Here is a 7,268-nt window from a genome sequence, read left to right on the forward strand (position 1 = left end):
GACAACCTGTGTTTGGTTCTGGGGACCCATAGAGAAGGAAATGGCCAATTCACCCAATCCCCTTTGACCGCCATGTGTATGTGAACCTTAGCACGCACACCTACACATACATGGGGGCTAAAAAGAGCCCATGCTTGTGCCACTGTACGAACTAACATTCGGATTTACTTGGAGCTGCAGCATCCCAGTGAGTCCACCGGCACAAAGACCTGTGTACAGCAGTCTCCACCAGACCTAATGCCTGATCCTTCCAGAACTGCTGGTGTGGTGGGCATGCCAGCAGTCCCAGCACTTGAGAGGCAGGAGGATCTTTGGACCCAGAAAGGCCTCTTTAGCACACATCTAATCTGTAATATGGTCTCTGTGTCTGGTTTGCTTTTATGGTAATGTGGTGAACAGCACGACCAAAAGCAACTAGGGAAGGAAGAAGTTTATTTCATCTTGCACTTTACAGTCTGCCATCGAAGGGAGCCAAGGCAGGAGCTAGAGGCGGAAGCAACCAGGGGAAGGCTGCTTGCTGTCTTGCTCGCAGGCTCATGTTCAGCTATAGTCCAGACCCACCTGCTTAGGGATGACACCGCCCATGGTGGTCTGGACCCTCCTACATGAATTAGTAATTAAGACAGAATCCTGGTGGTTGGTGGTGGCGCACGCCCTTAATCCCAGCACTCGGGAAACAGAGGCAGGCGGATCACTGTGAGTTCGAGGCTAGCCTGGTCTACAAAGCGAGTCTAGGACAGTCAAGGCTACACAAAAAAAAGACAGAATCCCACCGACATGGCAACAGGCTATTCTGATGGAGGCGTTCTTCAACTGGTCATCTCTCTACCCAAGTGTGAAGTTGACAGCTGACCACAACTTTGACATTGTAAGAAACAGAAAGGCCACACCTCCGTGTCACCCCCTTTACACCCTTTCCTGCTATACTGGAGGCTCAGGCAGAGTGGAGCATCCTGTGTCCCTTTTCTCACGACTGTTCCCTTGTGTGAGCCGGTTCTCTTTCTGGGCAGAGCTGGACAAGCTGAGCCTCAGTTGCCTCTTATCACCCGCTGGGGACCAGGCAACCAGCTCCCCGCTCTGCTTTCAGTTCTGTCTGTCCTGTTCAGGCATCAGTTGTGTCACATGACTTTTCCTGGGCCGAGGTGAACAGGCCTACTCACCCCAGAAAGGCACCAACAACAGACCAAAGAAACGACACCAAGTCTAGTGTCCCAGGGAGCTAATTCCTGACAGGCACATGGCCTGTGCACACACACACATATATATATATATATATATATATAATAATATATAATATTTTTTTTCGAGACAAAGTTTCTCTGTGTAACCCTGGCTGTCCTGGACTCACTTTGTAGACCAGGCTGGCCTCAAACTCACAGCAATCCACCTGCCTCTGCCACCCAAGTGCTGGGATTAAAGGCGTGCGCCATCACGCCCGGCTGGTTATTTACTGATTTTTTTTTTTTCAAGACTGGGTTTCTCTGTGTAGCCTTAGCTGGCCTAGACTCACTTTGTAGTCCAGGCTGGCCTTGAACTCACAGCGATCCACCAGCCTCGGCCTCCCAAGTGCTAGGATTAAAGGTGTGTGCCACCACTGCCCAGCCGTTATTTACTGATTTTATAAGCTTGGAGCTAGGCCTTGCAGCTCCTGTGTGGCTCTGAGCTGAGCCTCTTGAGTCTTTTTGCTCCCCACAGGAGCGAATGTCTCAATTTAGAGGAGGTAGCTACATGACAGCAATCTAGAACAATCCAAGTCCCAGGGCTGAGAGGTGGCTTGGCGGTTAAGAGCTCATTTTGCTCTTACAGACCTGAGTTCTAGTCCCAGCACCCACATTAGGCAGCTCACAACTGCCTGTGACTGCAGTTCTAGGAGGACCAGACCTCTCTGGTCTCTGGGGCCACGGCACAAAGTAATTCAAACTACACATAAACGTTCAAATTGTGGTGTCCACAAATAAGCTGTGTTGGAGCATGGCCCTGTTGTTGGTAGCCTTTGTGCTCCACAGCAGGTGGGGTAACCTGTGACACATTTGGCCTGGCCCTATGCAGAAACGCACCCACCCCTGGCTGGATAAGGCCTCCATCTTCTGTTCTGCTAGGTCCCTCCTGACACTGGACATTTGTATTAGTTACTTTTCTCACTGGGACTAAATGAGATGCTAAATTAATTCTTGGAACTAAGCTCCCAAGAAGAAGCAAGTTGAGGCATGGAAGGAGGGTGTGTCTTCTAACTCCGTTTGAGGAGATGAAGTCCACTGTGACGGGGAAGCACGGAACAGTGTGTGTCCTAGGTCCTGAGAGGGCCCTGCGTGTGGAGCCCGACACATCATCTACTCTGTTGGAAGGCCCCTCCTGTTTGAGGTTTCACTGCCCCCCCAGTCTGGACAGCCATTCTGAGCTCAGCGTTAGATGCAGGACTCCCTCTCCCCAGCAGGGCCTCCTGCTCTCTGCCTGACCTCATCTGGCCAGTATCTCTAGGCATAGATGCCTCTGACCACACTTAACATATGGCCTTTGACACAGCTCCCCGCTAGCTCTCCCCTCCCTGAGCCTACAGGATAATTAGGTGCTGTGTTCCTGTTCATGCTGCCAGAAGCAAAGCAAACATCCTTGAAGTGCCTAGTTCCAGCCAATTATACACACCTATCCTGGGAGTCCCCACCCCACCTCAACTCCCCAAGGACTATGTAGCCTTTGTTCTCCCTGAATTAAGCTGAACTACCTTTCTGAAGTGGTTCCGGGAGGGTCATTCTCCATCATGGTCAAGGCCTTCAGAGCCCTGCACCTCGCCTTCTCCTCCTGCCTTCGTGGGCTGTTGGCCACCAGCCTCCCCAGGAAAGAGGAGACCCAACCACTCCACAGCCTGTGCCTCGCTGCTCAGAGTACCTAGAATGTTCATGATGAGCCAGGCTGATGCAGGGGCATTGCCATGAGTTCAGGCCCAGTCTGGGCTTCATAGCAAGACCAAGTATGGACAGTCCCATGGCAGAGTCATACAGCTACCTTGATTTTCACTGCTAATATTTGTTAGTTATAGGGGACATTCATGGTTGTGTCATCAAATCAGCTTTGTATTCATGAACTTGCCTAACTGTAGCCTGGCATCAGGGTTCTGAACATACATACATAATATATATATTATGTATGTATGTTTGTGTGTGTGTGTGTGTGTATATATATATATTTGTTTTGGTTTTGGTTTTACATGACTGGGTTTCTATGTAGCCTTGGCTGTTCTGGACTCGCTTTGTAGACCAGGCTGGCCTCAAACACACAGTGATCCACCTGCCTCTGCCTCCCAAGTGCTGGGATTAAAGGCGTGTGCTACCATACCCAGCTCTGAACAGATTTGTTGTTGTTATTGTTTCATTATTTGAGACAAGGTCTTGTTATGTAGGTACCGCATACACAGAGAGCATATGTTCCTTCTCCAGCCCCACACACATCTTCAAGCCAAGCGTGGTAGTGCCTGCCTGCAATCCTACCACTGGGGAGGCTGAGACATAGTAAGTGCTGCCAGTTTGAAGCCAGCCTGGGCTACACAGTGAAGTGCCTGGCATGTGTAGACTTAGATTTTTCAAAGCCTACTTTAGGGTTCTTTTTTTTTGAGACAGGGTTTCTCTGTGTAGCCTTGACTGTCCTGGACTCGCTGTGTAGACCAGGCTGGCCTTGAACTCACAGTGATCCGCCTGCCTCTGCCTCCTGAGTGCTGGGATAAAGGCGTGAGCCACCACGCCTGGCTTACTTTAGGGTCCTTAAACACTTCAACCTCACTTCCAACCCACCGACCAGAGGAAGGAGAGAAAAAAATGTTAACAGGAAAAGGGTTGTGGACTTGTTTTGACATAGTTCCCTGAGCCAGTTCCACCCTGTGTTGTCCGGATACCACAGTCCAGTCCAATAGCTAACACCAAACAGCAACATGAGTCTGTAGAAGGGGCACAATCCAGCAGAAACTACACGGCTCCTCCGAATTGGCACAAGTCTGTGGAAGCAGCCAGAATCAGAGGCAAACAGATCTGAGTTCAAGGCCAGCCTGGTATAGAAAAAGAATGAGGTTTGAAAGGGGGGGAGAGGGCTGGAGGGATGGCTCAGCGGTTAAGAGCACTGTCTGCTCTTCCAGAGGACCCGAGTTCAATTCCCAGCAACCACATGGTGGCTCACAACCATCTGTAGTGAGATCTGGTGCCCTCTTCTGGCATGCAGGAGTACATGCAGATAAAACACTCATATACAATAAATAAATTTAAAAACCTTAAAAAAAAAATTAGGTGCAGGCAGGGTGGTGCACACCTTTAATCCCAGTAGCTGCCCATAGATTCACTCCAGGATCTGCTTTCAGCTGGACTCAGGAACTTTCCAGATTTCCCCCAGGAGCTTCTAGTTTCCTGTCAAATAACCTGGCCAGCACAGGAGTCAACAGAGCTGTGGAGACAGGTCCTTGGACCTAAACGACCTCAGCTGGCAAAGGCTGGGTCGCTCAGAGCTGGCTACCTACTAATCAGTGTGGAGTGGGCATGAAAGGACATCAGGCCTGGCCAGCAGGTGACGAGAAGCCAAGCAGCCGCCTGCCCATGGAGGACTGATGATCTTTGGGGCAGATACAAATCACAAGCTGCTCAGTTGTTCAACACACCTTCAGGTGGGTGACGGTCCAAATGCCTTAACCTCAAAGTGCTGTGACATTGCTGTGACACTATGCAGTGTGTTTAGAGGACAGGGACTCTGGGGACATCAAACAAAGTGACGGGACTAAGGCCAGCACAGCCTTGACCTTTCATCTGACCGCTCTGTGTTTTCCCCTCTCAGCTCTGCTTCACAGAATCCCCCACAATTTCCTCAGGATTAAGCTGAAAAAATAAATCCGGTCTGCTGCCTTGTTACCCAGCTCAGAATGGCAGCTGCTGGTAGAGATGAATAAAACTTACTAGTTAACAGTAACATTGCATGTAGCAAATGCTTTGCCAAAACAAATAAAAATTCAAGAAATTTAGATTTGACTCAGGGCTGGGAGGTGGCTCGGTGAGGAAGGGCACTTACTGGGTTCTTCTTACCTGAGTTTGAAGCCCCAGCACCCATGTTAAAGGCAGGACGTGGCCACAGGTGTGTCTGTAAACCCAGGACTGTGTGGGGTAGCGACAGGAGGGTTCCTGGAGCTTCCTGGAGGCCAGCCTACCTGGGTTCAGTGAAAGGCTTCCTCTCCAGGGAGTCAGGTGCAATGCGGTAGACTGTGACACCCTTTGCACTCCTCAGGCCTCCACATGCGTGCTAAAGAGTATCCATGTACCTCTCCCACACACGGAAACAAAAACAGATCCCACATACAAGCACACACATTTGACCTGGCCTAAGAGGGTAGCTGGGTTGGTAGAGTGCCTGCCTAGCATGCATGAGGCCCTGTGTTCAGCCCCAGTACCGTGTAACCCAGGTGTGGTGGTGCGTGCCTGTCATCCCAGCGTTTGGGAGATGGAGGCAGGAGGACCAGAAGTTTAGGTCTATAAGGAATTTGAAGTCAGCCTGGGCCATGGGACATCCTGACTAGGATGTTTTTCCTTTTGTTTTGACTTCACCTGGGCACAGTAGTGAAGACCTGTAAGTGTAGCACTCAGGCAGGAAAGGAAAGGAGGCTGAGGCAGGAAAACAGAATTTGAGGCCAGCCTAGGCTACACAGCAAGCCTCTGTGCCAAACTGTCCTTCCCCGAGGAGGAGGAGGAGGAAGAGGAGGAGGAGGAGGAAAAGATGAGGGGGGAGACAAAAGCTGATCTGAGAATTAAATCAGTATTATTAACTAGAGCAAAATTTTCTGTAAAAGAAGTCAGTGTTTAATGAGACAGAGTTTCAATTAAAGATAAAAAAAAATCTTCAGGAGATGGCAACCATTAAACAACAATGTCCCCAGCACTTGGGAGGCAGAGGCAGGCGGATCGCTGTGAGTTCGAGGCCAGCCTGGTCTACAAAGCGAGTCCAGGACAGCTAAGGCTACACAGAGAAACCCTGTCTCAAAAAACCAAAAAAAAAAAAAAACAAAAAAAACAAAAACAAAAAACCAATGTCAGTGTGCTTGGTGAAACATTGCACAGTTTACCATAGAAACTCTCTCGACAGGTGTGGGGTGGCGTTCCTTGCTTGTTTTCTAGAGGACCCTCGTTGAGTCCCTAGCACACAGGTGGCTCCAGATCATTCGGACCTCATTTCAGGGGATCTGAACCCTTTCGGCCTCCGTGGGCAACTGGCACAGCACAGGTGGTTTACACATACATACATGCAAGCGAAACACTCAAGCACATAAATATTTTAAATTTTATTAGTTTTTTACTTTTCCAGGCACAGTTTTTCTCTGTGTAGCCTTGGCTGTCCTGAAACTCGCTGTGTAGACCAGGCTGGCCTCAAACTTTAGAGATCTGCCTGCCTCTGCCTCTGCCTCTTGAGTGCTGGGATCAAAGTGTGTGCTGCCACTGCCTGGCTCACATATATCTCTTTTAGAAAGAAAAGAAAAATTTGAGGAGACAGTGAGCCATTTTAAAGGTTTTTTTCCCAAGAGCTTTGTGGTGTGTGTGTGTAATATATATATATATACACACACAGAGTTTCTCTGTGTAGTCTCGGCTATCCTGAACTCACTTTGTAGACCAGGCTAGCCTCGAATTCACAGAGATCCACCTGCCTCTGCCTCCTGAGTGCTGGGATTACAGGCATGCGCCACCACACCCGGCCATGAATTATATTTTTTTAAATGCCTTATCTACTGTACATCCTCTTGCTGGCTGCACAGGTGGAGGTCAGAGGGCAACGAGTTTTGTCTGCTTGTTCATTTTTTTCAAGACAGAGTTTCTCTATATAGCCTTGGCTGTCTTGGCTATCTGTGAGGCCAGCCTGGTCTACAAAGCAGGTCCAAGACTGCCAAGGCTACACAGAGAGACTCTATCTCAAAGGAAAAATAAAAATAAATAGATAAATAAAAATAAACAAAATAAAAGGCCCACAGCCTAAGTGGCTGGGATTGGATGGCACATACTTTGGAGAGGACAGAGCTTTGTCCTTGCTACTAAACCTTTAACCCTTGTCTACCTGCCAGTCCCTTAGGTGTTGAGATCTTAGCAAAGGCTGAAGACTGAAGTAAAGCGAAGACAAAGGACCCAGCACTTAGGACGCTGAAGCATGGGGGGAGGGGGGAGCCATAAAACAAAGAACCTCCTGCCTTAGTTAGGCTTACTGTGGCTGTGAAGAACACCATGACCAAAACAAGTTGGGGAGAAAAGGGTTTACGT

This window comes from Acomys minous (assembly GCF_964271855.1).
Source record: "Acomys minous genome assembly, chromosome: 12".
Taxonomy (NCBI): Eukaryota; Metazoa; Chordata; class Mammalia; order Rodentia; family Muridae; genus Acomys; species Acomys minous.